We start from the raw sequence: 15,924 nt of genomic DNA, 5'->3' as shown, positions 1-15,924 counted from the left end.
AAGTGTCTTAATAAAACTTTTGTTTTCTCTAGCTTCCTTAATAATTGCTAAGAATACAATATATTGTAGTTATACAAAATATGTGTTAATTGACTGTTTATGTTAACAGCAAGACTTCTGATCGACAGTAGGCTATTAGCAGTTGTGATTTTGGGGAGTCAGGAGTTACATGTGGATTTTTGACTGCATGAGAGGTCAATGCCCCTTATCGCCATGTTGTTCATGGGTCAACTGTACTTTCATTTACTCCCTCTTGTCTTTCATGCTGCTGTTCTCATACATTTTACTTCAACATATTTTATGAAATATACATTGCTTTTTAAGTATTTTTCCTTCAGACAATTGCATTTTAAAGAGATTGAAATTAAGAAAAACATCTGGCATATTTATCCCCATTTTTCCTGCTCCCATGCTTTCTATCTCTATTTTGCATCAGATTCCTTTGAACTGAAGAACTTCCTTTAAGAACATCCTTTAACAGTTCTTGTTGTGGTGATTAACTCAGCTTTTGTTTGTCTGGAAAAATCTTCATTCTATCTCCATTTTTTGAAAGGTATTTTTACTGGATACCAAATTATGACTTGACCCATTTTTTTCTTTCAGTTTTTTAAAGATGTGACTTCATTGTCTTCTGCTTACTTAATTTCTGACAAGAAATCTGTTCTACTTCCTATCTTTGTGCCTCTGTAGGAAATGTTTCTTTTTCTCTGGCTACCATCAAAATTTTCCTTTTATCTTTGGTTTTCAGCATTTGGACTATAATGTGCCTGGTGAGTTTTTCTTGGTATTTATACTGCTTTTGCTCTCTGAACTTCTTGGATGTGTGGTTTGTTGTCTAATTTTGAAAATGATATCTTCAAATACTCTTTCTGTCCTGTTTTCTATCTTTAATCCTTCTGGTACTCCCAGTACATATATTTAAGACTATTTGATATTGTCCCACATCTCTTGGATGATCTTTTTTTTTCCATCGTTTTTTTTTCTTTTGTGGTTGAATTTGGATAATTTCTGTTGGCATATTTTTAAACTCATTTATTCTTTGCTCTATGTATCTTGTTGATAAGCCTGTACAGGGAATTTTCCAACATATATACATATGTACATAAATGTGTAAATATGTATATATATGCGTTTATACATACTAGATTATCTATTTGGTTCTTTTTTATAGTTTCCATCTCTCTGCTGAAGTTTCCCATTTGTGAATGCATGTTGTCTACCTTTTTCACTTTTTAACACATTTATCATAATTATTTTAAAGTCCCTGCCTGTCTGATAGTTCTAACACATGAGTCATTTCTCAGTCTGGTTCTCTTGATTTCTTTTTTACATGATAATATGTCTTTTGTTTTTTTTCTTTTTTGTGTATCACAGTTTTTCATTGAATACTAGTTCTTTTTTTTTTTTTTTTTTTAAAGAGCAGAAAAAATGGAGGTCAATACAATTTACACCTGAAACTGACACACATCTTTTGTCAGGCCCTGAGTGGTTATCAGTAGCGTGACTGGATTTGTTGTTGTTGTTGCTACGTTTACCTTCAGTACATCTGTCTTCAAATTTCTCGAATGGTGGGCTCCTGCCACTTTGTGCTTAGCATAAGGCCTGCATTAGCACAGGGCTTTTTTCGGGGTTCCTGTTCTGCTAGCAACAGGTCCTGCATACCCGAACTACAAATGGATATTTTCCCATGGTCTTGTTCCTCCCAAACAGCAGATTGCTATTGCTTGTTATTTTGTGGAAACTTGGGGGGAAGGTAGGTAGTGTGTCTCGGTTTTCCCGATCTAGCCTCAGTCTTAGGAAGGCCTTGTTCACTTATATTTTGGGGGTGGAGCTTTCTTAGTGTTTCAGACCTCTATCCTCACTAGAATCCTTTCCCCCCTTACCCTGCCACATCACCGTAGTCTTCCCTATATTTATAAAGGGGTCTTGAAGGGACCTCTTGAATGGGGGCATTTGTCCTGCCGTCTCCCAGTGACAGTACACCTCTGCTTTGTACCAGTTTAGGGGCCTGGGTTCAAGCAGCTGTCCTGTCCCTTCCTCGGCTGCATATTGCTGTTGCTACTTGCTCTCCTTCCCCTGTAGTGTAACTTTGTCTGAGAACAGGCCAGGAGGCTTTCCTACCCCACCTCCTGTGTCTTCCAGGTTTTGCTTCATATGAGATGTTCCAATGAGGAGGTGCTGTGCTATTGACCTGAGCATCCTATAGAGGGCCTTGGATAAAAGCTGATGAAGGAGAACAGACTTTTTAAGGCTAGGGCCCCTAGAGATCTAAAACTGACAGGCTAGTCCATACTTAGCATTTAAGAATTTGTTAAAATTTCACGTATTTTTTTCTTCTATAATGGTGATCTTGTCCTTCCACTCTGTGCCAAAGGTGAAACCTTTTCCTAGCAGAACTTATCATCTGTTGAATTTTAGTGTAACCTGGTTGCTTTAAAATAATTTATTAGTAAAAAAAAATCCTATATAGGGGTGCCACGGTGGCTCAGTTGATTGAGTGTCTGATGCTTAATTTCAGCTCAGGTCATGATCTCACGGTTAATGGGATTGATCCCTGCATTGGGCTCTGTGCTGACAGCACGGAGCCTGCTTGGAATTCTCTCTCCCTCTCTCTCTGCCCCTCCCCTACTCATGCTCTCTCTCTCTTTCAAAATAAATATATAAACCCCCCAAAAATACTTTATAACATGTCCTATTATTTGAATTTAGTAATTCAGATACTTCTATGACCTTTTCCAATCTTTACTCAGTTGCGTAGAAATGATTTTATATTGTTTACAAAATATTTTTTATTTTTTAAATACAGTGAACTGTTCATAGATTTTGTTAACACCAAGTACCCTGAGGTACAGAATTCTTAGTATCTATTAAGGCATTAGAGAGGTAGTTGGGTGATACAATGCCCAGGTAAATGTTCTTAAGTTCTTAAGTAGGGAATATTTAACTAAAAACATACTCTCAGATAGGGGTGCCTGTGTGGCTCAGTTGGTTAAGTGTCAGACTCTTGATTTCAGCTCAGGTCATGATCTCACAGTTTGTGAACTCCAGCCCCGAGTTGGGCTGTGTGCTAAGCACGGACCCTGCTTGGGATTCTCTCCCTCTCTCTGACCCTTTCCTGCTTGTGCACACATGCACATGTTCTCTCTCTCAAAATAAATAAACTTAAAAAATGCTCAGATAATCTCATTTTTTGCATAGGAACAACAGAAATCATGGGAACCATTAAGAAATTTATAAAAAATACTACATTAGATTAGTATTGCTAGTTTCCTAAATTATGGGCCATCTCCCACTGGGGATTCTCATTAGGGAAGAAAGTTCTGTTGTGAAAAGTTTTGCCTCTGTTTTGGGTGGGATTAGTTGATTTAGTAAAGCTGGACTCTCAAATTCCTTTATAGTGAAATGGAGAGGATGTAGTTTACATATATTGTTATTCTTTCTAATTGAGTCCCCAGAATAAGTAGTGGAGCAAGAATTACTTTGATGTGTTCATTTGAAAGCCTATTGGCAACTGTGTTGGTTGGTATTTAAACTGAGCTCAACACGAAAATGGTTTATTTCAATAAAATGCTTCTTGGCTTTATTCAGAAATTAGCATTAAAAGCTTTTCCCAAATAAATCACTTATTCAGGGGACAAAATTTCTTCAATTTATGGGTAGCAGTTGGTAAAGATTCTTGCTACTACTGTCCTTGATTCATTTTACTTAATGTTAATTGGGTACTGGTGCTTAGTAATTTTTTATCTCCTAGGTGAATTTCAGTTAATGGAAGATAAATTCTTTCCTTTATCAGTTGAAAATAATCAAGTTTAGATACATACTTTCTCGTAAATGCCCAGGATAATATATTCAAAGAGATACTATCAGAATGTAGGCATTTCTGGTTGACAGGCGATTAAGTCACTGTCATAACCACTTCTTGCTAGTGTATCCCAGGTCTCAAGCTTTCCCATCAAGCAGTCACCATATGGAATCCTCTAGCTTTAGATAAGAGCTGTGATTTTAAGATCACCAAACATTTCTCCATCTTTTTTTGAAACAAAAAATTGTACTTCTATCTTTCTCTCCCTGTCTCCCTCCATTCTTCCCTTTTTCTTTGTAATGTAGCCTGTGGACAGATTGTTATTATAATAAAAGCAGTTTCAGTTATTTTTATATCATAAAAGAGTGAGAGTTTATATCATATAAAAAAGTGAGAGTTCTTTCATGAGAACATAATTCTAGAGCAGGTAGCAAATCCTATGATCTGAAATTTCTTGGTAAAAACTTCAGTGACTCCCAGCCTTGAAAACCGTATGTCACTGAGTGATACTATGTTTTGTAGAATGCTTGTGACAGATGCCAGAAATTCATGTTTGAAACATTAAAGAAAGCCATGATGCATTTAGAGAGCCAATTATTTTTTCAGCAGAAAACAATGGGATTGTACATACAAAATAATTTAGAATATAAAAGTAACAAGCATCATGATTCACAATCATGATTATCAGCCCAATAACCATGATGATGACCACTACAGTTACACATGTCTGGGCACTCATTAAAGGGTAGGAACTATGCTACTTGATTTACATATATCTTTACATTTTACTCTTACAAAAGCATACAAACTACGCAGTATACAGAGTGGTTAAGAGTAGGATTTCATGCCAGAGTTCCTGGGCTCCTCTTCAGCTCCACTATTTGTCAGGAATATGATCTTGGGCAAATTTCTTGAACTCTGTGGCTGTAGGTTCCTCATGTGTACAATGGCAAAAATACTAATACTTACCCTACAGGATCGTATAACCCAATATACATAGAGGGAGCTAATAAGTGCTAGGATTTCCTCATGTTTATTTTTTGCCAGATCAATGTTGAAGAATTATTGTTGAGAACCATATTTTTTCCACAATGTCTCCTTGTTTTCTGTTGGGTTTATTAGGAAAAATGAGATAGTCTTGATTTGACATATTTGTCATAGAAGTCATTGCTCTCTTTTTATGAGCTTACAGCATTTGAAAGAGAGTAAAAACAGAGTATAAAGAAGTAGAAAATAAAAAGTGTTCTGGGGTAATTTTTTGAAGTCCACCAGTATTTAGAACATGGAATGCCTGGGTTAGCACCCATTCTTAACAGAAGGGTGTATTTATTTAACTGATGAGTGTCATCCTCATTATAAATTGATTAAAAAGAATTGCTTGTGTTTAGTCTTTATTTTTCTGTAACTAAGAATTAGTCAAGAAAAAATACCTTTTAACATTTTTAGAGTCTTTACCGAATAAAGAAGCATTAGTAAATGAACAAATAATTAGGTTGAAATGCAAGAAATAAATAGATGTAGTTTACCAATTTTTAGATAAATAAACTTTATTCTTATAGGGGAAGCTTTGCTTTTTGTATCTAGACTTTACAAATGTTAAGGCTGCTTTCATTATACAAATCATGGTTATCATTATTTATAGATAAGCTAGAGAATGCATATTGATTTTGAAATCATTCTAAGCGGTAGCCTCTATGAGGAGACTGATATTAAAGATTTGCCCTTAAAATTTTAACCTCTAAAAGTGTTGATGGAGTATTTAAAGAGAACATAAATCTGGATTTCTAGGGGGATGAATCCAACTAATTTATCATAGTTTGAAAAAGAAATAAAACACACTCAAATAACCATCCAGAGGTGGGTGAATGAAAGGATAATGCTTGTGCTGAGCTTGAGGGCTGGCATCCATCTGCACCTAGTGAATAACAATGCATTTTAGTTATTGATTGATAGAGCTTTATGTAACTGATAGTTAAGTGTTTCTTATAGATCTTTCCTTTATACTTTGCACGTAGCTTTAAGTGATTTTTGTGACTGACTGTGAAGGGGATTATGACATATGTCAAATATGAGGACCATATATTATTGGTAAAAATGGTTGATAACTTACTTTGATAACTGTGATTGTGATTTTTATGCAACGAAAACAAGAGACTATCTTTTACATCCCCAGTGATTCTTCATTCAATCACATTTACAACTGAGACTGAGAGCTGCTCTGCACCATCTTTTAGACCTTAAGGTTGGTCACATGTGAAGACTAAGGGAACAGAATATCTTCCAGATCTGAACTCTTACCATTGACCTTCATTCTACTTTTGAAAGACCTGCAGGATATAAAACCACTGCTCAGTTTCGCTCTTCTGAAAGCTCATGTCATGGCATTGATGTTTCCCTGATAGTGCTTGAGTCAAAGGTATTTGAAAACATGTTAAGTGGGAGAGAAGAAATGGCTTATCTGACAAGAAGCCTGGGGTTGTGATTCTGACTTGGTATATGACCATGGGCCAGTTATTTCACCTCTCTGGGTCTCCATTTTCTCATCTTTAAAATGGTAGCAATTGGAGGAGGGTAAAGTTTTTGAATACTTTTAAAAGTCTTTCTACATCCAAAATCTTATAAAATTATACTGCCATTTTTCTTTTTAAAAAAAATTTCTATTCTTCCAATGGTAGGTGCAAACTTGGAGGTTCTGCTGAAGACTGGGGCTGAGAGGGAATCCTTATTCTCACCTGATAAATTAAAAGGCAGTCACTGATTCATTTAATTAACAAGTGTATATTCACTACTTATTGTATATATGTGTCTTAGAGATTATTTGCTTGTGAGAAACAGTAATGTTTTAAAATTGCTTAGCTAAAAACAGAGACCTTATTGGAAGGATATGAGAATATCTCCGACCTCAAGGTTTCCTGGTTTCTGGACACAGGAAACAGTAAATTAAACTGATTCATTTTTTGCCTCTTCTGGATTTGTGGCTTCCCTTTTGATTTTTGTTCATGTTTCATCCTTTCCTCTCTTTTCAAAGAGTGGCTTTCCCTAATTTTGTGAGTGCAGTTACCCCCATTCTAGCTTTGCATGGTCTCTCAGTTTGTCTTGGGAAGAGATGAGCTAGAATTATTTACTGTGTTCTGATTCTAAGTTCTCATAAAAGAGACTAATTGGTTCAGCATGGGTTAGATTACTATAGTAGATAAGTCATATAAATTAAAAACAATGCAATGATAGATGTATGCACAAGGTGCTTTGGGACTCCAGGACAGAGCATCTTACCCAACTTGGAATGTTTAGTTGGAGCTGAGTCCCAACAGACAGTGGGCAGAAGAAAGGTGGGAATATCCCCAGTCAGAAAGTGCAGCACAAGCTGCATGTGAGGTTTGCAACTACAAAATGTGTGTGTGTGTGTGTGTGTGTGTGTGTGTGTGTGTGTGTGTGTGTGTGAGACAGCAACCAGCTCAGGACTGGTGTGGTGGGCAGGGCGAGGCAGGGCCCATAGGCAAGAATGCTGCCATGGAGGGAGATGCCAAGGGGATTCCTTTATCTGGCAACAAGCGAGATAGCCTGGCTGTCTTCGATTTAGGTTTCTGTGTGGCAAAAAGTGATCAAAGCAAGAAAGAACATATTACTTAAATGCAAAGGTTAAAAAATCTCAAGCCACTTGATATTATTTTTTTAACAGTTAACTGAGTATGACAATTACCTATTGAGAATGACAAAGCATTAGTTCTGAGATTTTTACCTTAGTTGAATCCTGCATATCTGTGAAAGCTTAATATTGATTACCTCTTAAATAAAATTTTCTCTATACCTATTTGTAGCTTGAAAGAATTTTAATATTTGCAAATGGTACTAGAAGCCTTCAGGGTGTGATTTTATCACATGGGATGGAGAAACTGCACCATTATTCATACCAATTGATTCGAGCCTCTAAAATTTTTTTATTTCCCTCCAAAGAACATAAAAACAAGTAGAAACTTTATTTAGCTAAGACATTAAGTTTACAATTTTATTTCTGATTTCTAATTAATTTCATCATTTCTGAACATGTACAGTTGGATATAGTTGGGTAAAATGAGAGCTGTCTACTGGCCAATGAGATTTGAGACCTTGTTTGGAAGAAGGGAAATATAAATATGTTTCTACAAAATTGGTAAGTGGAATAAAATGAATACACTGGCAGTAATGTCTTGCTTTCTTGTTATTACAAGCACATTAAACGTTCTTAGCCTCATTTCAAAATTTGTTATATCCAGTCGTGATGTAATAATATTGTTATAATGATGAAACAACAGCTAGTTTATATTGATAAAGAAGCATCTGAGTTCCCTTGAAGACTGAGGGAAAAGAACAGAATATGTATTTCATAAGTGGTCTGCCAGTTAAAAGTAAAATAAACTTCATTTATTAAACACACTTCGATCTGAATTATTCTGGTGTGCCTGGTTGATACATGAAGCTCCACTAATTGGGGTTAGGTTTAGAATTTAACTCATGCTTGGTTCATGCAAGCAGCTGATAAACTTTTTACCAGAGAAGATGATTGGTTATTTATTTGGCAAAGAAAGTAAACAGATACACAGTAAATATAATTTTCTGGCTTGATCATTCAGAAGCTTTGTAACCTGTTGACTGTGTTTTCTTAGGTGATACAGTAAGTGCAGTTCAACATCAGACTGAAGCTATTAATTGTCAAGGGTTGGGGCGCCTGGGTGGCGCAGTCGGTTAAGCGTCCGACTTCAGCCAGGTCACGATCTCGCGGTCCGTGAGTTCGAGCCCCGCGTCAGGCTCTGGGCTGATGGCTCAGAGCCTGGAGCCTGTTTCCGATTCTGTGTCTCCCTCTCTCTCTGCCCCTCCCCCGTTCATGCTCTGTCTCTCTCTGTCCCAAAAATAAATAAACGTTGAAAAAAAAATTGTCAAGGGTTCACTTTGATCAGGATTGTATGGCAAGCCTGTAATATCAAAGCTCTTAGAATTAAGGCTTGAATAGTAAGAAACAGTGTTTAGTTTTCACATAAGGAAAATTGAACCACTTGAAGGGTTTATACTGATAGACTTTTTTTTTCTGAAAAGTGGTTCTGGACTTTCCTTACTTGTTTATCTTTAATAATGACGGAGTAGCATGGCTTGGTGATTAGGTACATAGCTAGCCTCTGGAGTCAAAAGTACTGGGTTCGAGTCTCTTAGCTTTATCAGTTAGTGGTAGTGTAAAGTTAGGTTATTTCTTCACTCCAAAAATAGGAATAATAGTAATACAGCCTTATGAGATAGTTGTAAGATTTAAATGGGATTAAGTATAGAAATACATAAGACCCAGTAGAACTTAAAGCATTCAGGAGACATTCACTGATGTTGTTATTGTTGTATGATAATCTCATGCAGTTGACTAGTTTTTCTGAAATTGGAAATGGGGGGAAAGAGTGTCAGATCAGAGAAGCTTCCTGTCTAATGCATTTATGGTACTGTTTTCAATTTCTTAAAAGTTTTAGATTAATTTTTCATTACCTCTCTGCCATTGGGAAGGAAAAGGGAAATAGCATGGAGTGCCTACTAAAAGCCAGGAAATTAATACACTTAACAGTGTCCCTATGAAGTAGTTGTTTTTGCCACACTTATATATGTGAAAGGAAGCCTCAAGGAAATTGTATAATTTGCAGAGCGTTGTACAGCTAGGAGTGGAAGATCCAGATCTGCCTGATTTTATTCTAGTTGCCTCATGTTCTAGAGGCTGAGCCCCACAGTGTTTTCTTATGTAGCTAGAAACATTCAGTGAACATGAAGGGCATTGTTCTAATCTATTTTCCCCTATAACCTATGGGTCTCATGTGGCTTTAGCTTACACTTCACACATGTTGGGCCTTGACAATTTATTCTACTCCTCCAAGTCATCATCACGCTGAAGATTAGTGGGATTTCACTGTCCAGGGCCTTGGGCTCAGCACGTTTCAGAAGGACCTTATTCACCTTGAAGTAAAATATGAAATGTGTCACAGTCCATCTCTAAGCAGCTCTTTAATACATTTTTGAAGGGCTCTGAAGTGACAGCCAGCTAGCTGATAGAATGAAAACTTGGGTCCTGATTATTGTATCTGATGGGTTTTTTGTTGTTGTTGAGTTGTTCTGCTCCTCAGTGAAATAACTTCATGTGTAATATTTCTGGGGGATAGGCGTTTTTTTTGCAAGGTCATAATTACATTTATGAGTTTTTTGGTCCAAAACTCTTCAAAGTGAATGCATGTCTGTGTGGGTGTTCACCGTGGGCATGCTAAAACAATGTTTTGCTGTAATTGATCATGGTCGTGCACAAGCAAGCCATTGGTTTCTTAAGGGCAAAAAAAAGTGAGGCAGTTAATTTAAGTAAGAGAAGTGGTCTAGTATGTCTCCTATTTGAAATGAAATGTCCTCTAATTTCAATTTATGTATTTATACTTTCCAGTTTCTTATCTATAATATATTATTCCTTACTCAAACATTTTCTAGTAATTCTTTCATAGACTGCTTTTCCTGTTTATTTTTTTTTCTGAAAAGTTAAAAAATTAGGAAAAAGTATATAGGAAAATAAAACAAGCACCTGCATATTCCTACTGACCCAGAAAGAAAACTTTGAACATCTGAAATTCTTCCAGATCCTCCCAAAAATGAAACATTAGAGAACATCAAAGTCTCCCTTAACTGTATAACAACAACAAAAACAAACAAACAAAAAATCGTATTACTTTCTCCTCTTCTTAGGGGCAGAAACTATGGTGAGTTTGGTGTAGACCTCAACTCATAGGTTGTTTTTCTGAGACATTGTCTATCTTCTTTTAAATTATCCAGTAAACTATGCCAACCTTTGATTAATCTGGCCATACAATCAGTTTCCTCATAGACATTGGATTAAAAGTGAAACAAAATATACTTTAGGATTTCCCAGGTTTTGTCTTTTTTCAGTCTTCTAAATCTTTACAGTATTATGTGAACAAGTTACCCTGGATCTCAAATTACCCAGAGAGATCTAGGCTAGAGTGGCCCTGAATTCTTAGTAATTAGCTCAGAGTATAGTTGTTTCTCAGGTGACACTGAGGTGATAAGAGTCTCAGAGTCCTTATACTTGTTCCTAAACTTCTAGCCCCTGTTAGCATCTTCATGCAAGGATGATATGGAAGAAACTCCTAGATTTTATTATGTCAGGGTCCTTAACATCTGATCACCAGATGGCCTTCACTCATCCCGGGGCTACCATGCCACTAGGAACTGCAAGGGAGAAGACTTGCCCAGTAGCCCCAGCCTTCCAGTTTAAATAGAATGATAGGACCCATTCATTTCATGAATCTTATCCTCTGGCGCCTCCATTGCAACCAGAAGCTTAAACCTCACAAGTTATGTGTGGACACTCATATTCTTATTCTTATTCTGGATAGCCGCTAATCTGGCCTTTCCTGGTACCTCTTCCTACCTTCCCAAACACTTCCTTTGTGCACCCAAGAATTCTCTTGAGCAAGCTTCTCTATATCCACATTCTTTTCACTACTTTGACTAAGTGACACCTAAATTTCCCCTGATGAAAATACTCACCTGTGGTCCTCTTCAGTAGAGACCATATTTTTTCTCTCCAGTAACACACCTCATCAAGTAGATATAGAGTAGGCATCCTATGCTTGTATCTCATTGCCTCTCCTTCATATTCCTTTAAAAAGGGAAGCACTCCACAATCCGTCTTGCTGTTGCTGTTATTGGCTACCACTCATGTAGTCATTGGGGAACACTGGTTTAGAATGTGTGCCTGGGTTTGAATTCCAGCTGCATCTTGTTAGCTATGTAACTTGGCACATGCTGTTTAATTTTGGTGCTTTAGTTTCCTCATCTGTAAAATGAAGATGTTTGTGAGGAGAAATGGTATTAAATGGAAGGTTCTTAAAATGGTATCTGACACATAGTAAATGCTTATTAAATATGAGATATTATTTTAAAAAATAATTATCATGGGCACCTTGTTGGCTTGGTCGATTAAGCATCCGACTTCAGCTCAGGTCATGAATTTGCGGTTCGTAAGTTCGAGCCCCTTGTCAGGCTCTGCGCTGACAGGTAGGATCCTGGGGCCTGCTTTGGATTCTGTGTCTTCCTCTTTCCCTGTTCCTCCCCCACTCGCACTCTGTCTGCCTGCCTCTCTCTCTCTCAAAAATAAATAAAGATTCAAAAAATGAAAAAAAATTATCATTCTTTTCTTATGCTTATCTCCATCAATGACTATAGTGTATTTAAAAATCTCACTTTTGGGGCACCTGAATGGCTCAGTCAGTTAAGCATCTGACTCTTGGTTTAGGCTCAAGTCATGATCTCATGGTTTATGAGTTCAAGCTCCACATTGGGCTCTGCACTGGCAGTGGGGAGCCTACTCAGGATTCTCTCTCTCTCCCTCTTTTTCTGCGCCTCCCTGCTCTCTCTCTCTTTGTGTCAAAATAAATAAACTCTAAAATCTCAGTTTTAAGCAAACTAATGTCTAACCACTGGCTCCTTCCCTTCAACCTCACTTTCTCTGCTACTTCCTCTCCAACATTTCTTCCATTCCACCAACATCTCCAAGATTTGGATCCTACTGCCTTTCACTCTTAGTCAACTTCTATGTGAACACTATCTTTCTTACCCATGGTAGAATCTGTGGTCCATCTTCATATTCCTTCTCATGCAACATCAACTACCCTTTTCCTTTCTACCTTCTTTATACTCACCTGGAAGAACCACAACTCAACTGCAGTTTTCTACCTGTTTGACTAGAATCTGAGCAACTAAATACTCATGGAGAAAAACATATAACTTGCAGATTTACAAATATAAATCTTGAATGGGAACTCAATGCTGCTCATCAATCCTACTGAGCTTTCTAGTCTGTTCACTTTCTCATTCTCCAAAATGATTATTTCACATATTCTCTTTCTTCAAAACTGTAACTCTTCTTCTGTTTTCTTGGTTTTCCTGTCTGTCTTCCTAATACATTGTTTTCTCCCCCTCTGGTCTCCTTTGCTTGTTTCCCTATCGGTAACTGTAATAGTTTGCTTTATAAATTACCCCAAAACTAGACTGGCTTAAAGCAACAATAATTTTTAATTTTTTAGTTTCTGTGGGTCAGGAATTTGGGAGTGGCTTGGGGTCTCATGATGTCAGTCAGATGTCAGCTGGATCTACAGTCATCTAAAGGTTTAACTTGAACTGGCTCACTCATATGGCCTCTCTGTGGTACTGCTTGAGTGTTGTCTCAGCATGGTGACTGGCTTGCCTTTGAATGAGAAGACAAAGAAAGCTGTGCAGATACTGTAATTCTTTTTATGACCAAACCTTGAAAACCATACACCATTACTCCCAAGTATTCTATTGGTCACACATGCTAGCCATGATTCATTGTGTGGGGGCAGGGTTGAGGGGGACTATACAAGAGCATGGATACCAGGAGATGAGGATCACTGGAGGCCATCTTAGAGGCTGGTTGCTGCTACATGTCAGCCTGGCTCTAAGTTTTGCCGTTCCCTAGGTCTCTGAAGAGAGGTTTCTTTTCTTCTGTATCTATATTCTCTCCTTGAATGCTGTCATCTAGTCTTATGGCTTTATATATCATATATAAGCTATTGACACCCAAATTTGTCTCCACCCCTAAACACTAGATCCATACTTTTAAGTACCCACTGGCATTTTCAATTAGATATCTAATAGGTGTTTCAAACTTCCTTCTAAAATATTTCCCAGACCACCTCATCTCAATAAATGGCATCAGCATCAGTCCAGTTAGTTGCTCAGGCCAGAAATCCAAGAGAGTGATCTTGAATTTTCCTGTTTCCTGATGAGATTGTTAATAATACCTTCAAATCATATCCCAAATTCGTCTACCTTGCTTACCTCTGTTGCCACTACGTTGATCTAAGCTATCATTATTTCTCATCGAGTCTGCACCAAAAGCTCCTATTTGATTTTTCCATTTCTGCAATCCACTCTTCATCAGGGTCATCTTAAAGAAAGGTCAGTATTACATCTTAATTATGCTTAAATATGTCTGTTGGCTTCCCATTCCACTTAGAATGAAATCCCTCTTCCTCACCCTGCCTAAAAGGCCTTCCATGAATGGCATCCGTACTGTTCTCCACCCCCATTTTCTACTACTTTTTCTCTGGTTTACAACATTCCATCCATACTTGTTTGTCTTCTGATCTTGGCACGTGCCAAGTGCATCCCAATGCGGGCCTTTTGTGCTGGCTTTCACTAGGAAATGCTCTCCCCCAACTCCTGCCACTGATCTTGGTGTAGTCATCTCTTTCTTGTCATTCAGGTCTCAGCTTAAAAGTCCAACTTCCTTGCAGAAGCCAGACCTGATCATTCAGTCTAAAGCAGGTCCTATTTTATTTTCTGCATAACACTTAACACTATCTGCTATTGTTTGCTTCTTTATTTGTTTGTTGTTTGTACTCCTTAGTAGAATATAAACTTCATAAATTCAGAGGCCTCAAGTCTCATGTTGACTACTATATCCCCAGCTCCTGAAACAGTATCTGGCTCATATTAAAGACTCAAAAAATGTTTTCTGAATGAAACACCAAACAGCTGTTAACTGGTCACTCAGGTACCCTTCCTAGTATCATTTAGATTGAATTAGCCCTGGAATATTTAGGTTATTACAAGAAAAAATTGCTTAGTAACTATTTAGTTTACAGACAGTTCTTTGATATGTTCCAGTAGAGAGAAAACCCAAAAGGCATATTTTCCTCTGTAAGAAAAATATTGACTTCTTCACACCTAACATCTGTCTTTCCTTTTATGTATTCTGTTGTAAGTATTCTCTTTATTGCTCTTGGTACTTAGGCAAATTTGTCTACATTTTAAGAATATTGCAATTTCAGTTATAGGTAATAATACCTTTGGGATGCTACAGGTTTAAGGCATCTTGTGTTAACAAAAATACATGTAACTTCATGCTGTTTGCTATGGTTTTCCGTTTGCAGAGTTATCCTCTACAGTTCTGTCTCTCAATTTTTATTGCCAAATCTGTTGTTAAACCTGGGTCTGTATTGCAGAGAAGCCATCTAAATGTTTCTTTTCCTGGCAAACCACCATAGCCTGTTTATTATTATTGTTATTATCTTCAGAATAATCACTCCTCTTTGCTGCAAGTCACTGTTTTTTCTTTAGAATAACCCTGAGATCCCTCCCTTTCTCCCCTTGGCTCAAAATCTCCTTTTCTCTTAAGTATTTCCCTTAATTTTGTTATTTTAGCTCATATGCATTGCTTTATTTTGAGTTGATGTTACTTTGATCAGTGATGTTCTATGGTTATCATTTCTCTTTTAGGTGGTTTGTTTTTCTTTTCTCCTATCTTACCCTGCCAAGACAGCACATTCTGCACAGCTGACATTCAGTCTGGATGGGTGGATGCTGCCCTCCTGTTCATGTCGACCTTGAGACTCACCTGAGCTAACTGTGACTCCTGGTGACACATACCTCACCATGTGAGGTGGGCACCTGAGTTACCTGTGGGTGAACTTTCCTTCATTCCCATCACATTTTATGCCAGAATGTTTTATGAAACATAGTCATTTCTGTTAGTTTAATTACACAAATATTTATTCATATTTATTCAACACCTACTAATCAAATGCAATTCTGAATTCAATAAAAAGTACCCCAGGGATTTTAGATGTATCTGGAATAATTAATAGTACTAGCTGTAACAGTCAAGATTTTACCGAGAAACAAAACCAGTAGATATATATCTTTATCTATCTCTATCTCTGTCTATATCATCTATGTCTATATCTGATTTACTTATAGCTGACACTCATTAGTTTTGGATTTTGTATTTGTGAATTCACCTATTTGCTAAACTTTTTTGTAACCCCCAAACCACTATTTGTAATGCTTGCATGGTCGTTCATGGACATGCACAGAGCAGTGAAAATTTTGAATCACCTGATGCTTCTAGCCGAAGTTGAACAAGGTGATGCCTGCCTTCTTGTTTCAGCTATCATGCTGTAAACAAGCATCTTTTTCAAGGTCTACGTAGTGCCACATTTTTCATATTTTTGTGCTTTTTGTTGGTGATTTCATTGTTTACAGTGGCCCCCAAGGGCAGTGCTGAAGTGCTGTCTAGTGTTCCTAAGCAC

This window comes from Acinonyx jubatus, chromosome B4 (assembly GCF_027475565.1).
Source record: "Acinonyx jubatus isolate Ajub_Pintada_27869175 chromosome B4, VMU_Ajub_asm_v1.0, whole genome shotgun sequence".
NCBI classification, from domain to species: domain Eukaryota; kingdom Metazoa; phylum Chordata; class Mammalia; order Carnivora; family Felidae; genus Acinonyx; species Acinonyx jubatus.
The sequence above is the reverse complement of the archived record's forward strand: the minus strand, read 5'-3'. Positions refer to the sequence as shown.